This window comes from Centruroides vittatus, unplaced genomic scaffold (assembly GCF_030686945.1).
Source record: "Centruroides vittatus isolate TY-2023 unplaced genomic scaffold, ASM3068694v2 contig_1051, whole genome shotgun sequence".
Lineage (NCBI taxonomy): Eukaryota > Metazoa > Arthropoda > Arachnida > Scorpiones > Buthidae > Centruroides > Centruroides vittatus.
In genome coordinates this window covers 1,449,589-1,466,104 of record NW_027120680.1, presented here as the reverse complement: position 1 = coordinate 1,466,104, position 16,516 = coordinate 1,449,589, and the positions used below count along the sequence as shown (strand labels likewise).

The 16,516-nt window shown below is 25.3% G+C and overlaps 1 protein-coding gene across 2 annotated transcripts in view; it reads right to left on the bottom strand.

Annotated features, from left to right (window-relative positions):
- The window catches only part of mAChR-A (muscarinic Acetylcholine Receptor, A-type), a 117,183-nt gene that overhangs the window by 76,452 nt on the left and 24,215 nt on the right, over nt 1-16,516 (bottom strand). The window contains exon 2 of one of the 2 annotated variants that reach the window (XM_067266041.1): nt 13,184-13,414. The exons of the other annotated variant lie outside the window; for it this stretch is intronic. The gene's annotated coding sequence lies outside the window, so the exon portion shown is untranslated. The remainder of the gene's footprint in view (nt 1-13,183; nt 13,415-16,516) is intronic. 2 annotated transcript variants of the gene reach the window in all.

The window sequence follows — 16,516 nt, the reverse complement described above, 5'->3', positions numbered from 1 at the left end:
TAATTTAGTAAATAAATGTAAAACTAATATTGTTTAAAAAGTTATTATAAACTGCAACACAGATATGAGAGAGTTACAAAAACATCGGACCGCCGAAAATAGTGAGGGGTAGAGCACCTAATAAAAAATAATCTTTACATTCTTAATTTCCATATATATATATATATACATACGTAATTGTATATATATATACAATTACGTATTTTTTTTCTATCGATTAAAACTCTTTGTAAAATATTTTAACATTTTATGTAATTTACAGAGAACTGCCTATGTTCATATGTGCATTTTCTTTAATAAATTTCACCGCATCTACTCCAAAATTGTTTAAAAAATTGAATAATAACTATAAAAATTAAAAATGATATATTTGATTATTTAAAACGAAATGTTTTCATTAAAAATTCAAAATTATATTGTTACATTAACGAATCTTGGCAGCATAATTTTGGACTCTAATTAATTCAAGTACTACTACTGTATATCATATTAATCATAGAGCTACACAGATGATCGTAGAAATAAAAGTTTTCATTGAATCAAGATCCCCTTTTATGTAAAGGAATTATGTATTTTGAACGTAAAATTCTCGTAATTCTTAGCTATTAAGATATATAAACATGTTATAAGCAAGCAGAAAGATACCGCGCGATATGTATCACGTTACAGTAATCCGGTAAAGTATGTTATATCCTACTTAATTAGTTTAATATATAATTAAACAAGTATTATCAGCATAATATTTGAAATTATGCTCAACCATAAAGTCACATATGGTAGGATTTTACTGTCGAATTAAATTAGAGCTAATGTAGTTCGTGTTCATTCAAGAGATAAAAGTTAAATCTTCCATCAATAAAATTTTACAAATAGTTTTATTTAAGATCCAAATTTTTCATTATAAATTTAAACTTTAATAATTAAGAAATGATAATAATTATCCTTTTAGAATATAAACTAAACTAAACATTAATTATCAACGATAATAATTATGTATATTCTTATCATTACTGGTGCTATACAAAGCAACTAAACACATTAACTAATCTTTAATACTTTCTCCTCCATTAATTTGAACAGACACCGAAAATTCAAAATTTATACATTGTTGATAAATATTATTAAACAAATTAATAATAATTGTTAAATTTCTGGTTATTGTTATAATATAAAATCATCATTATATACCTCTAATTATTGCTTCAATTTAAATTTTATAATACATTTTTTATGAGATTTAAATAAATTTAAATTTTATTAATATAAATATAAAAAATACTTTTGGTAATAATATATTATGCTATTTTAAATGTTTAATGGCTTAAGTAGTTGACTTTATTAAATTTTAAGTGGTAAGTTTAGATTTTTTGAAAGGTTTTTCATGTTAAAAAGTTCAATTTATTTAAAAAAAAATACATCTAATAATCTAACCAAAAAAAGTTTTATGGAGTTTTGATTTTAGAAGTGCGAAAAAATTTCCTTTAATTTGTTGTCTTGGCGAATATGGAATTATAGTTTCAACAGCTTTTAAATATAATAAATGGAGGTAGTAAAAACTGTCGACTGTCTTTAAAATATTGTTAAGTAATAAATAGTGGCAACAATTTTTGCATTAGTTTAAAAGTGACAATAAATATAAGCTATCATTCCTCAAATTGGCTATAAAAAGTTTTGAAAAAAATAAAGTTGAGAACTTGCAATCGGGCTTCAAAAATGCAAAATAATAGGGGGAAAAGTCAAATTTACAAGCAAACTCTAAAAAATAAAATAAAAATGGTAGATAATCTTTCAATCGAAGATAAAAAAATGCAAAAAGATTGAAGTCTGGTTGCAATTTCGCTTTCTAAAAACGATCAAAAAGATGGAATCGCTGAAAAACATCCAAAAACAAACTTAAAAATTCTTTAAAACAGTTTTTAGATAATAAAAAAGAATTCAGAATTCTCAAATCATTCTTCAAAAAATAAAAAGTCATTTCAAAATTTATAGGTGAGTAAGTTTAAGTTTCAAGTTTCAAACAAAATTTTGAATTTAGTTTAAATAATCTTAAACTAACTTTATAAATCAGATTAAAAATTAAATTATATTTAAATTTTTTTCTAATTAACATTAATAACTAGCCTAAATGATTTTCAATCTAAAACATCCTGTTTTCGAGCGAAGTATCAGAATAAATATTTCTAAATTTAAAATATTAATTTCATGTGATAAAACATGGAAGAAGTTCATAATGCATAAAAGTATAAATACATTTCTTTTTAAGTTTACATGTAATAAGTGAGAATCATGGAATTATTGGATAAAAAAAAGCAATAAGGATAGAGAATCGGTAGTTTGTTGGACGGAGGAGAAAAGATATGGTGTGTTTTGTGTCGATCTTACGTAAACAACATGTGCAAGCAACGTTTATTTTCTACGGTTGAGCGAAAATTCCCTTCAGGAAACAGAACAGAAAGCAATAAAGTCAGATTGTTAACGAAGAACCGGAGAAATACTTACAGAATTCATAGTAATGAAAGCAAATTACTAACTATTGCGTTCAGTATTAAATAAGGTAAGTACAAGACTTAAGTAGGATACGTCATGGAAACAACTTCGTAATACAAATAACCAATTTAATACAAACTAGTCAGCTAACTCTCATAAAACTGTTTTCTTACATCACAAAAGTTAAAATCAATTTAAGCTTTTCTTATAATTAATTCACAAATTTATTATTTCAATACGTTGATTAGAAATGAAAAGATGGATAGATTTAAAAGAGATCAAGGACTTTAAAACTCTACTTAAAATTGTCTATAAACTTAATTGAGTTAAAGATTCGAAGAAGTAACTAAATGTGGAAAATTGAACGAAATACTTGCAAATAAGGAATTTAAAACAAGAAAATTTAGACGATTAGACTTGGAAAAGTCTCTAAAATACTCCTAATGCTTAAGAAACTTAACTAGATTTAATAATAATGCAGAATTATTAAGAAACTTATAAAAAGATATTAACACATTCGACTTAAAATTCTTTATTTCATGAATATATTTAATTATTCAAATAAAATTTGTAACGAATTTAGTATCAGAACAATCCATAAATATGTATTGTACTGTACAGTACAGTACTATACAATACCTATCAACACATGAAAATATTACTTTTCAAAACAAGAAAAAATCCTCATTAAAAATTCAGTTTAAATGTTTTCAAGTTTTTTAATAAATAAATTAAAAATATTCAGTATAAGAGTTATTAAATTAAAAATTTGTTTTTAATTCTAAACTTTCAAGTTATAGAAAAAATAAAACGAAAAACTCACTTTAAAAAAAACTAAAATTTCGTTTTTCTAATTTTATACTCAGTCGTAGTAGTAAAGTGAAACGGTTTGTTTGTTTATTTATTTTGTTTTTACTTTTTTAAGCCAAAATTTGATCATTTAAACAATCTTCGTTCGGGTAAAAATAAGAGAAGTGATACCTAAAAAACTATCTTTTGATATAAATTGGATCAGAAACATAACAGTAATTTTTCTATTATAGTAATTGAAAAATAATAGACATGTCTGTAAACGAATATCGTATAATTTACTAAAATGGAAGTTTTTATCAAATTAAAGTAATTGATCCATCAGTTTAATAGTAAGAAAACTTCATTCGGGTCTTAAACTATGTTATTATATCTTTACATTATAATTTCAAAGTTATTATCTTGTATTGTATTTCTACTTAATATATTGTTTTGTAATTTTTATTTATTAATTACTTAATTTATATATATAATCGAGACGAGTTGATAATAATAATAATAATAATAATAATAATAATAATCAGGGCAGAGTCCAAACGGTTAGGAGTTGAAAGTTGAAATTTGGTACAGTTAGGGTACGTCACGAGAACGCACACTAAGAAGGGATTTTTCGAAATTCCTCTCCACGGGGGGAGGGACGGGTTAAGTCTTAACACTTCCATCAACAATGGAAGTGTTACGTAACAATGGAAATGTTAAGAGCACAAACGGTTAGGAGTTGAAAGTTGAAATTTGGTACATAGTTAGGGTATGTCACGAGAACGCACACTAAGAAGGAATTTTTCGAAATTCTTCCCCACGGAGGAGAGGGACAGGATTAAGTCTTAACACTTCCATCAACAATGGAAGTGTTACGTAACAATCGAAGTGTTAAGGGAAAGCGACGTGCAAGACGCAGATGCAGTTTTTTCGTTTTTGCGGGAAATCGAAATATTTTTAAACCCACCTAAAAATTCTCTAATTAGTCTGGAAACAGGGGAACCCAATTCTTGCATTCTGTGAAAAGGTTGACTATAACGTAATAATCTTAATCTTCGCTATCGTTACTTTTGCCCGAGCAACGCCGGGCCTATGTGCTAGTATTTATATTGATATATTTTAATTTCATTTTCTTCTTAATTTAAATATCAAACAATCTTTTTTCTATAAATTTACAAAAAGTATCATATGTAAATCAGTTAAATACTAGTAAATGTGATATTTAAAGTTTCTACAAATATAAGTAGTTCTCTGCAATGTATATTAATAATTTTTTTAAAATATTTTTTATTGGTTAAAAATATGTAATATAGACACGCCTACTGTTCATAATCTTTCTTTAACCAATCGTCGTTTGAAGTTGGACTTGAGAAAGTCCGACAACAATCATTTGCATTCAAACGATAATTGATTAAAGAACGAAAATGTTAAAAGTAGGCGATTCTACGTATATTATTGGCAAAAGACGACTTATGTTCATAGAAGTTACTTTTTGACGGTCGGGTGGCCGATACTCTCTGAACGATCTAGAATCCAATCCGGACAAGCAACTCCTGAAAATTTTGGAATAGTCTGTCTCAGATATGATCCTGTCCTTTACTACTCAGCTGACTTCATTGTAGGCTTGGCCGAAGCCATAATGGCTTATAATTAAAAAAAAAACTCTCTTAGTACCCTTAGGACGGAAAAACCATGAAAAATAGGAAGTTACTTTTGTACATTTCTAAATCTACTTTTTAACAAAAACGTTAGAATCAAGAATTATAAAACTATTAGCGCGAACGTAATGACAATGGTAAACGATTACAATGTCATAGCAAAACAATTTCCTTTGAAACAATAGTACAATTTAAAGCAATCTTTTGTATCTCGTAGAATCTCCTCTTGCTTGGTTACGTGCAGTAATATGCTCGGGCATGCAGGCACATAAGACACCATATGCTATCCTGCGACAGATTTGCCTGCAGATGTTGCACTTGCCGCTCAAAATCCACACACACGTATATAGACGAAGATGGCGTTTGTCTGGTTCCATAAACAAGGTCTATATAAGAAGATCAGGACACGCGTGACGTACTTCTTGAACCGCCATTTTGGAGTTCTTTGAGTAGCGTGTTTTAAGCAAACTTGTACGAGCAATCAGTTTTATACGACATCAATTAAACTAAAAATTGCATAAATCCAGCGATTTCCAGTCAAAAATATAATAATAATTTCGGATGATTATGCAACCCCAATTTTATGTAACTTTTCGATCAAATACTTTAAAAGAAACAATCATCCATATCATTTGCTGTCGTGATTGAAACTAATTAAATAGGTGCTAAAACTGATGCAATTACGTATATAGGCACTTCGTAAAGTGATGCAATAGCATTAAAGAAAATTTAAAGTATAATAAGGAATATACAATGAAGTTATCCAAAATTTTATTTTAAAGCATTTACCAACATAATATTAATGCATTAAAAAATAAATACTGGACTAACGTTTAATTAATGAACATTTTTGGCTTTACAAAGGCTTAAACGTCATATTTTCCTAATTACATAAAATTTATCAAAAAGGATAATATTAAACACAATTTAATGATATTTTTAACAGAGCTTATCTGAGACATAACTTCTTTCTCTGTAAACACACAGAAAGCTGTAAATTCTTTAAACCCATTGTTTAACGTTTGAGTACGTATATACGTAATAATAATCCACTCACGCAGGAACCACGTGTTGTGAGCTCTATCGATATGTCCCAACATGGCCGCTGCCGCATAGAATCACGGGAGCGTGTCCTGACCTTCTTATACAGACCTTGTCCATAAATGCTTGATGGACGACAAATTTGAATATCGGGCAGACCTGAGAAGAGTGGCAACGTGACGAAGACATTACTGGGAAAATTCCGCCTTGCAGCCGAGCATTATCTTGCTGAAAACTGGTTGTTGGCTGCTCTGTCTTGAAAGAGAACATAAACTTTGAAATTCTTCGACGTGTGTCGCGGTATGGAAAGTGACAAGGTTCTGTAGTGAGCCTTTCACCTGTCTTTGGACAGGTGGACAAAAATACAGTGAAAATTCTGAATACAGTGTGCTTCTTCTTAATACAAAATATTAAGGTAGCAATTTTAAGGCCCTTTGGTGGCATTACTTGGAGTGCAAACTTGCCAAAACTGTAACGTACTGTACAGTACAGTACATGTCTAAGACATATCTGTACGCTGAATTTTTTCTGGGTGAGTCATATTTTGCTCAATAAATGTGTTCACAAGTAACAATATAATTTAACTTTTATTTTAATTGATATGCTTATAAAACATTTTTTAAGTCGAAAAATGTTATATATTCAAGCATAAATATATAAGAAATTTTATAAAATTTTTTAATTAAGTTATTTTTAAAGTAGTATTAAATGTGAAAGCATTTACAGATATCATAAATATATATTTATATATTCAATGACAAATTAATTCACGCTCTATAAATCATGACTATTTTTAAAAATTATTGAAAACTGCAAACAATTTTTAAATTGTTAGTGCATGAATTACAAAGTTATTTTTACATTATTTTTTAACTTAAGCATCATTATCCATGTAATAATTTTGAAATTTCGAAATTTTGCTGCTATCAAGCACCAAAATACCAAAATTAAAAAAGTATGGGCTCTACTCATAAATGTAAACTAAATGTTCATAAATATTCACAGAATAATAAGGTTAAAGACTGAAAATATAATAAATTTTTCTAACAAAACGAACGTTAGCGTTATTAATTATAATAAAAATATGTAAAGTAAATAATGTTAAACAGGAAGAAATCAAACAAAATATTGATTATGTACCATCTACATTTTAGAAAAATCAGCATTAAAAGGAACCGTCATGTCAAAAAGTGCACAAAAAATCAATAGAACGTTTACAGTATCGATAAGTAGGTCAATCGTATTCCTTCTGACAATATTCTTAATTATAATACACAGCATATTCTGTAGCAATTTAAGTTATAACATAAGATATATCACATTTTAAGTATTTAAATATAACATCATTTGTAAGAGATGTTTATTAGAGAATCTCAAAACGTTTCCATTGATCGATAATCCAATAAACGACTAAATCTACTTTTGGAGGTGACATTCGTTACACAATAAACTTTTAAAGAAAATAATTTAATTTTAAACTAACGAGCATACATTTTAATAGTGTTTTGTTGAAAAAGTTCCAAAAGTTCAGTAAATTATAAATAAGAAAAACACTAATCTCATGATAAATCATAATGTTCTTAGAATTTTATTTATTTCCTAATCCTGTGTACAAGTATTTTAAATTATAAACTCGACTTATAACTGGTAACTTACAGATTTGCTTTATATACAATATTTATTTTTGATCTTACTTTTAGAGTTAACTTCAATAAAAATAATATATAAGTCGTAATATTAATACATTTTTTTTTTAATTCTGAGATTTGAAGTATGCTTGTATTTTTATTTACAGAACGAATTTAATTTAGAAAATAGACGAAACAAAATAAATTAAGTGTACTTTGTCTCGTAATATAGTTGAGAAGACAAAGTTACGTAAGAACATGTGTCACCATCTCCCACATACGTCATAAAATAGGTGTGGAAGGTTTTATAACTATTGGTTGAACGTGTTTCTTTAATGAATATTTATAAATTATTGGTTAAGGAATGGTGAATATCTAAATATTTTCAACCAATCATTATTAAGACGACTGAATGAAACGTTTTCAGAGTTTACTCCGTTCTTTTTTATTTCTTCACGTTATCATTGCTAAAATAGATTATCTCTGAAACCAATCTGCTTTAATATTTCTGCGTATCTCATATATATAACAAAGGACTACCTATGTTCATTTTAAATAGTTTAAAGAGAGAATTCTCTTCCCTCCTCCAATATCCAAGATTATTACACAGTAATGTAGGCCCTGTCACTTACAATATATTTTCAATAAGTTAGTTAAGAAAAGTTTGGAATAAAAACCTATTATTATATATTGACGTTGATTTTAAAACTTTAATTTTAATTCAATTGAATCTCTTATTCCTACATAGAAATAAACAATATAAAGTCGGACATAAAAATACTTTCAGAGAATATAAAGTGCATAAATATATTTATATATCCGTGTTTGTAATAAAGAAAAGAAAATGTCTACCAAAATATGGATATTTTTAGGTGATATAAAACAGGAATGTCTCCAAAAATAAATAAATAAATAAAAATACAGAAATAATCCCATTCTCGCAGCACAGATTTAATGAAAACACTGATGAAGTCTTAAACGTTAGAAATACATACATATAAATTTATTATATGATCTATAAAAGTAAATTTAAAATTAAATTATAATTTAATTCATTTTACTTCTGTAGGCTATTAAATTTAAATAAAGAAATAAATTTATTCTCTTTGCCTGAAGGAAAATTGAAAACAGGCTTTAGAAATAAATTCATTCTTAGATGCAGAAAGTACGAAAAAAAATATAATAAATTTATTGTTGGAGTGCAAAATATATTTATTTATATATATAGAAATAAATCTAACTTTAGACTTCAAAATATGCTGATGCAAATCTACTATTATAAAGTTAACCTCATTTTTAAATTCAAAAACTATAGAAATTTATGTTTTCTTAAAGATCAATGCTAAATTAATTTTTCTGTTTGATTGAATTTTAATATTAAAAAATGAATATTATTTTTTATAATTTTATAATTAAATATATAATTATTCAATATATTTTAAATATATATAGGCCTATATATTCTATTAAAAAATGAAGAAATTAATCTGCTCTTAAAATAATAAAATACAAAAATGATTTATCTAGACAAAATGTAAAAGTTAATCCGTTCTTAAAATACAAACATAGAAATAAAATTGTTCTTGTGATATATGATGCAGAAAACACAAAAATTAACTTTTTTTTAGAATTTAGAAAGTAAAAGAACATTAATTTACTAGTTAGAACATACAAAAGATGGAAGTAAATCTCTTCTCAGAATTCAAAAAATATAAAGTAGAATTAATTTTAAAATGCAAAAGTGCTATCAAAGTAAATTCTACACAAAACAAATCAAATGTTTGATGAGAAATCTTCCTTATTTTAAACTTGAATAATTTTAAGTATTCAATGAACTCGCATCATACAAAGGTACAGTACTGTATGCAGTACATGGAGATCTGCAGCAGCAATTTAGATCAAACCAGTGTGCATGTTACAAATTAATACGCTACAAGTCTATATATATGTAGCAAATTTAAAAGCTTCTCTTTAATTTGTTCAGAGAAAGGAATATAGGTAGTATGAAAAAGAGGATAAATCAGTTAGAAATCCACCCCTCTCCTGTTTGAAGATAATTAGAATTACCATTAACTGAAATCATATAGTGACAGTTATTAAGAATGGTGATTCCATTAAATCTACATTAGAAACATTAGATTGCAAATAAGTTCCATTTTACACAAACCAGCATCGTTTAGTGATTGACTACAAAAACCTCCTGTGAGGCACACCATTGACTGCACCCATTATATAGAAACAAGGCAGAATAGTTTTGTTTGAATTACTCTCGGTTATTATCGATCCTTTCCCTCTCTCTCTCTCTTTCTCTACCCCCTTCTCTGGATGTTTCTTGTTTGAGATAAATTGCTCCCATTCCTTTTCTTCTGTGTGCTCTCTTTCTACATCACTTCATTCTTGCATCACTAGTTTATTAATACATCTTAATTAATATTAAAACAATTTAGTAATAAAAATATAGCTGTTCACGTCATCCCTTAAAGATATAAACCAATCAGAACAGTTTCAAAATTACGTCGTTCGTTTAAATAAAGTTTTAAACCAATTATGTCGATTTAAATCGAGAGATTTAATTACACCACGCCCACTTTGTGAATTAAAAACTTTAATAACCAACAACATTAGCTATATAAATTTTATAATCAATTAACGATAAGTTCAATATCTATTGTTAAAATATTAACAGCTGATTGATTAAATTTTCTCGATATCGCAAATATTATATAATCATAAACAAATTTTAAAATATTTATAATTTTTTTAATAAAATAAATAATGGAGTTTTAATAAATTTATTTTAAATCTGTTTATAAAAGTATTCTGTTTTTATTACTTATGTGTGTTTATATATAAAATTAATTCTATTAAAGATGGAAAACATTCTCTTAATGAACTTTTTTGATGATGGAATTAGAGTTGATTGAAAGGATTTATTGTTCTTTTGTTGATTCTTCGAATTGTCAAGAAGTTTTCTATAGTTAATCACAAAAGGACAGAAAGATAAATAGATTTAATTGATAATTTTCTTTTTATCCTTCAATTTATATCATTGTTTTTAATAAAAATAAATTTGAAAATGTATTGTTTTTTAATAAAAATGTAAAAATTTAAATTTTTCTATAAAACGATAGAATAATTCAAAATTTGCATATTTTTATCATTTAATGAAAAATGGTTTTAGAATCATGTTTCTAGACAAATAAAAAAATAAATAAATAAAAATCAATTGTATCTTGGTTGTAAGAGGAGACGTCCATTTACTTTCAATCTTTTCTAAAATATTTGATTGATTATTTTATTCGTAGATAAAATACAATTTGCATATAAACAATATAAAATAATGCTGAAGGCTTTATCTTTTTCAAAAAAAAAAAAAAAAAAAAAAAAAAAAAAATTCGTTACATGTTTATCTTAAAGTATGAAATAACATCATTGAAAATCGAAGTAACCAAATAAGCGTAGCTGTGTCTTATAAAAATAAATAAATTAAAATAAAATATGTAAAAATGAAAACACCATTATATTTATTGATTTAAATAAAACTAAACAAAATTTAATTTTTCATTTCTTTTACGTTTTAATCTGGATTATTTTTCAAACAATTTTAAAAAATTAAATTTATTTTTTGTTTAATTTTAAATTGTTTTAAACCAATGGAAATTGTTGAGAAGAAATTGAAAACATTTGTTGTCTGTTATTCAATTCTCAAACCAATTAGAGTTGAGCAAACTAAAATTGGACCGCCTACTCGATAAGTTAAAACACGATTCACAAAATAATTTTTTTCTTATTCGTTGATCAATTAGTAAAATCTTTTTAAGTGAGATTAATTTATTAATTCATCAATTATTCATTTATCTTCGTTAATAATCCATAAAACAGTAGGCATTATTATATAAAAAATGATAACTATTTTATCCAATCGAATGTATTTTTAGTAAAGTCTTAAGCATTTTATTATAATTAAAAATATGCCATTCGTATTTAATTCTTAATAGACTAATTATCATCGAAATTTTAATTAATTTATTAGTTTTATTGATAAATATTTGTCAATACTAGTTTCGTTTTCTTGCTTAAAAATCTATGTTGATGGCACATTATTTCTGATCCTATCAATTTTATATCCTGAAATTTTAGCAAAGGAAATATCTTCTACGTGTAAGAAATGCCAATAATTCGAAAGGATTTTAGTGCTGCAAATGCATCTCCATAATGTAAACGTTAAACAGCGTATTGTTTACGAACAGAATTTTATATTTTCACTATTTTATAAAAAATAAATGATTAAATAATAAAATTATAAATAATATATTTTAAAAAATGGTAGTTTTTAAGCAGTTATATTTTATGAATAATTAATATTTTTGTTCGCTGAGTACAAATGTATACTGTATATTTAATTATTTTGATTTTCTGTTCATAACTCTTACAAGTAATCATTTTATACATACGTAATCAAATAGCTCTGAGATATCTAACAGCTTTCAAGAACTCACTTGTTACACTATTCTAATAGAATTAAATGGATGGAAGGACCTACTTGTTGTTTGTTTAGAATAATGATAAGTTAGTGCAATAATTTATAGCTTAAGATAAAATTTCACGAGAAACTATATTGAAGTTTTAAGGAATATTATCGATTTTTGTTACATTTATTCTAAAGAAAGAATAACAGCCGCATACAACCACAAGTCCCGAGGCAAAATTTCAATTTGGATACTACAGTCTCAATTCTAGTGAGAGAATTTTGAGGTATTCTACAGAAGATTCTACAGCTAGTTCTGCCCATCAGTTTTAGATGTTTCTGACATCTGTCATGATGATTAATCACGCCTTACATTCAGGCTCCTACTTATCCACGAGCCAAAACATTACAACAGAGTTCTCTCCATTACCTTTTGTTACTTTAATAAAAACCAAAAGAAAAATTGTACAAGAACTACACGTACTGTACAATATATTTTTTCCTTTATTTCTACATTTTACAAAAATAAAATTTCTGTCAAGCGCTTTCGAAAATTTTCTTTTATTTAATAAATATAAAAGACGTTTTTATGTTATGTATCTTAGAAGGAAGTAAATATAAAATGATAAAATTTATAAAAGTAAAATTTCGTACTTACAATTTAAAACTAAATTAACTGTACCCAAGTTTTGAAATTCCTCTAGAGTACGAAATTGTGAATGAAATTGAATTTTGGATAGGAATAATGGAGAAAAAACAAAATTTGATTTTCTCTATTTTACATAGAATTTTTGAAATCTAAATCGAAATTTTTATAAGTTTATGAATGATATAAGCATTTTCAAAATTCGTTTATTCATAATTAAGTTTAATAAATAAATAACAATTATGTTTCTAATTACGTCAATGATATGCATTAAAAGTATACATGTCATTAACATATTTATGTCGAATTTCTTTCCTATACAAAAATATATTCAATTTACTTTATGTAGAATTGTAAAAAATGACTTTTACTTTCCATTTTTAACAACAAGATATAAAAAAAGAAATTTCTCTTGCGGATTAAGATTTAAAATAAAAAAAGAAATAAATAAATTTTTTCAGCTTACCATTTCTTTATTCTTTCTGTACGGAAATATCAAGTTTGAAAATATTTACGTCATTTTGATGCAGATCCGAAATAATTGGAATGTTGAGATAAAGAATTGCATGCTATTTTTCTTTTTAAATCAAAAGTACATATACTGTACGAATTTTGATACTGATATAAAATTTTTTCCCAAAAGTATACACCATATAAATGATACTCGAACATTGATTAAAATCTCTGCATCCATCGGCTGAAAATAAATAAATAAATAAATATATATATATAGCCTATAACTTACATACATGTAAATAAAATTGAATTAGAAACAGATTTTAATAAATTCAAATAATTAAAATTTGTTTACATGTTTGTGGTATTTTTCTAATTTACAATGTAAAGAAGGGAGTAGATTCATTACCATTTTGTAATTTGCTTGTTTTCTTTCCATTCCAATATCTGTTTTGCATACTTTTTAATACTTTTTGTTACTGCATAGTTCTACTTCCGGTTTCTATTATTAGTAACATTAGTTTGTTATAGCTACAACTATAACAAACTAATGTTACTAACAATAATCAATTAAATATGTAGTTGTAGGAAAAAAATAAAGTATAAAAGGATTAAACAATAGTAAACCCATGGGTCAAGGATTAAATAAAGTGGATAAACCAATCAAGATTCGAAGTGTAATCTTGAATGACTTTACTGAATTTTACTGTAAATTAGATAAAGAACTAAAAATTTTAGATAAATAAAATTATATTTATAAATTACATAATAGCATATACCTTAAAAATAATTTCATTTAATTAAAGTCCCCTAAGCTATCCAAAATCCCATTTAAATGTGATTTAATGCCGTTCTTAGTTTAGAATTTAATTATAATCGCTCATTAACATAATTTATAATATAAAAATTCATTCAATTATTGTTGTATTATGTTAATTAAATATTCCGAAAAATTTACTAAATTTTAATAGTGTTTATCAAGTGAAAATGTAAGAATATAGTATTACATGTTGAATTTAACCTAGAAATAAATTTCAAATACTTATATATATTTTTTTCCACTAAATTTATATAAATATATATATATATTGTCTACTGTTTAGTACGAATGTCATAAATCTCTGCTATAATATTTGTATCAAAATCTATATTTAAAGAAAAAAACTAACTTGTCCTTGCGTACAGTATCAGAGTTTATTTTGACAGATAGAAATTTCTTCTATTCTCCAAGATATATATATATCATTTCTTTATCCCAGTGACTATTTCCTATCGAAATTCGGATAAACGGTTTACCTTATCTAGCAAAAGGTATCCAGCATCGTTTCTCGCGTTATGAAGTATTGTTGCGTATAGAAAACCCTAGAGGGAAGAAAACAGGAAACTATATTGCTTTCTGTGATATTCCCGTTTGGGGATTTCTAATCCTCTACTTTTGCAACGATCGTCCAATTGGGATATCTAATAGTTTCTAAAAGATATCCTAAGCAAACTATTTTAACTTAACAACAATACAAATTTTATTTTTTGATGGAAATGATCATTTCTATCAAATCCATGTTGACAAACTTTGAATTATTTTACTTATTTCTTTCGTCTATTATCCAATTTGTAGTCTGTACATTTTGTGATTTATTTAAAGATTTTTCATTTACAGTTGTTAAATTAGTGTTTTAATTAAACTATAAAAACTTGACGAGATATTTTTTAAAATTAACAACTCTTAAACAATTTTACGAATTAAATAAAAGTAAATATATAAATGATTTACATATTTGTTAAATTTAGATGCTTCTGCAACAATAAAAGAGTAATACTAAATTTATCGGTGGGCCTTGAAAAACAAATTTCATACTTAATAAAATTTGAATTTTCTACTATGCTTATTGGTTGAAATTCTGAAGCCACGCCTTCTTTCATGTTTTTAAATTCTTAAACCAATACACAACGAGGTTTTTTCAAACTTTTTATATTGCATTTCTTTCTCCATAAACGAATTTAAATAATAATTTTGCATATATTAATTCCATAAATACTTTTAAAATATTTATTTAAATTTTTTAATCTGTCCTTTTAATATTAATATACGAAAAAATAAATTATTCTTTAAAATATCAATTAAAATTTCGATTTTCATTTTAATTAAATAAATCACTTTAATATTAACTTATTAATCCTAAGAAATTAATAAATTACATACAAATCTATTATGATATTTCTGCCTATAGAAAAACTGAACTTATTTAAAAATTAATTACATTTTTCAAGTAATAAATGATCTAATAATAAAAATTCGTAATTAATAAATAAGAAAATGGAAATATATTAATGTTTAATATTATTCAGAAATTTTCGAGTGTGGTTTAAATATATAAAGTCGTGACGTTCAACTGTAGAAAGCGCTTGGAGTCATTTTACATGAATGAATATTATTGAAGTATCTCGAGTCAGAAAAGTTTCATTAAGAAAAGAATCATATCGACAACTTGAAAGCTAAATTCATCCTCACGGCTAAATGTGACTATTTTACATTTATTTTCCAAAAAAAAACCACGAGTTCGATCAATAGATTAAAGTAAAACCATCACTTTTCAATGCCGTATTAAAACAATAAAATTAAATATGTATAAAATATTAACATACGTATCAATAACTCGTATATATTTTTTTAAATTTTACACTATTTAATATTAACTTATACAAATTTAAACATTTTATTTTTCTTGAATTATAAAGTGACAACGAAAATGAAGGTAATGGACGTTCGAATATTTGCGTATAAAAATCGAGACGTGTTTGAATTTTAGATAAAAATTTATAAATTATATTTATCATATTTGCTAATATTCATTAAAACCATTAGCGTTTTATTACTTCAAATTGTTCTTTAAAATATGCAAAATAACTTAGTTTTACACTAAATCCTTTACAGGTATGTTAGAGAATTCTGTGGAGATTAATCGTACGAAAGTGGAAGTTTATACGTCATTAATATGCGATTAATCAAAGTTATAATTTTCCTATAACTAAGCCACACGTCTAAGATAATCAACGAAATATTAACCATATGAGTGACGTAGAGAGAAATGCTTAGTAATATGATTAGAATGGCATATACATATCAACTAAATCATGAATTATACATATATATGTTACAAATTCAAAAGTTGATAAAACATTCAATAACAATAATAATAAAGAAGTTTTTGGTATGTTCATTTGAAAAATTTTATAAGTGTAATTAATATAATTTTTCGTTACGCTTATTCGTTAAGTTTCCAAAGCCACACCTTTATTAAAGTTATTAATTCCAATAAGTAAGTGAGACGTCTTTCAGTATAAT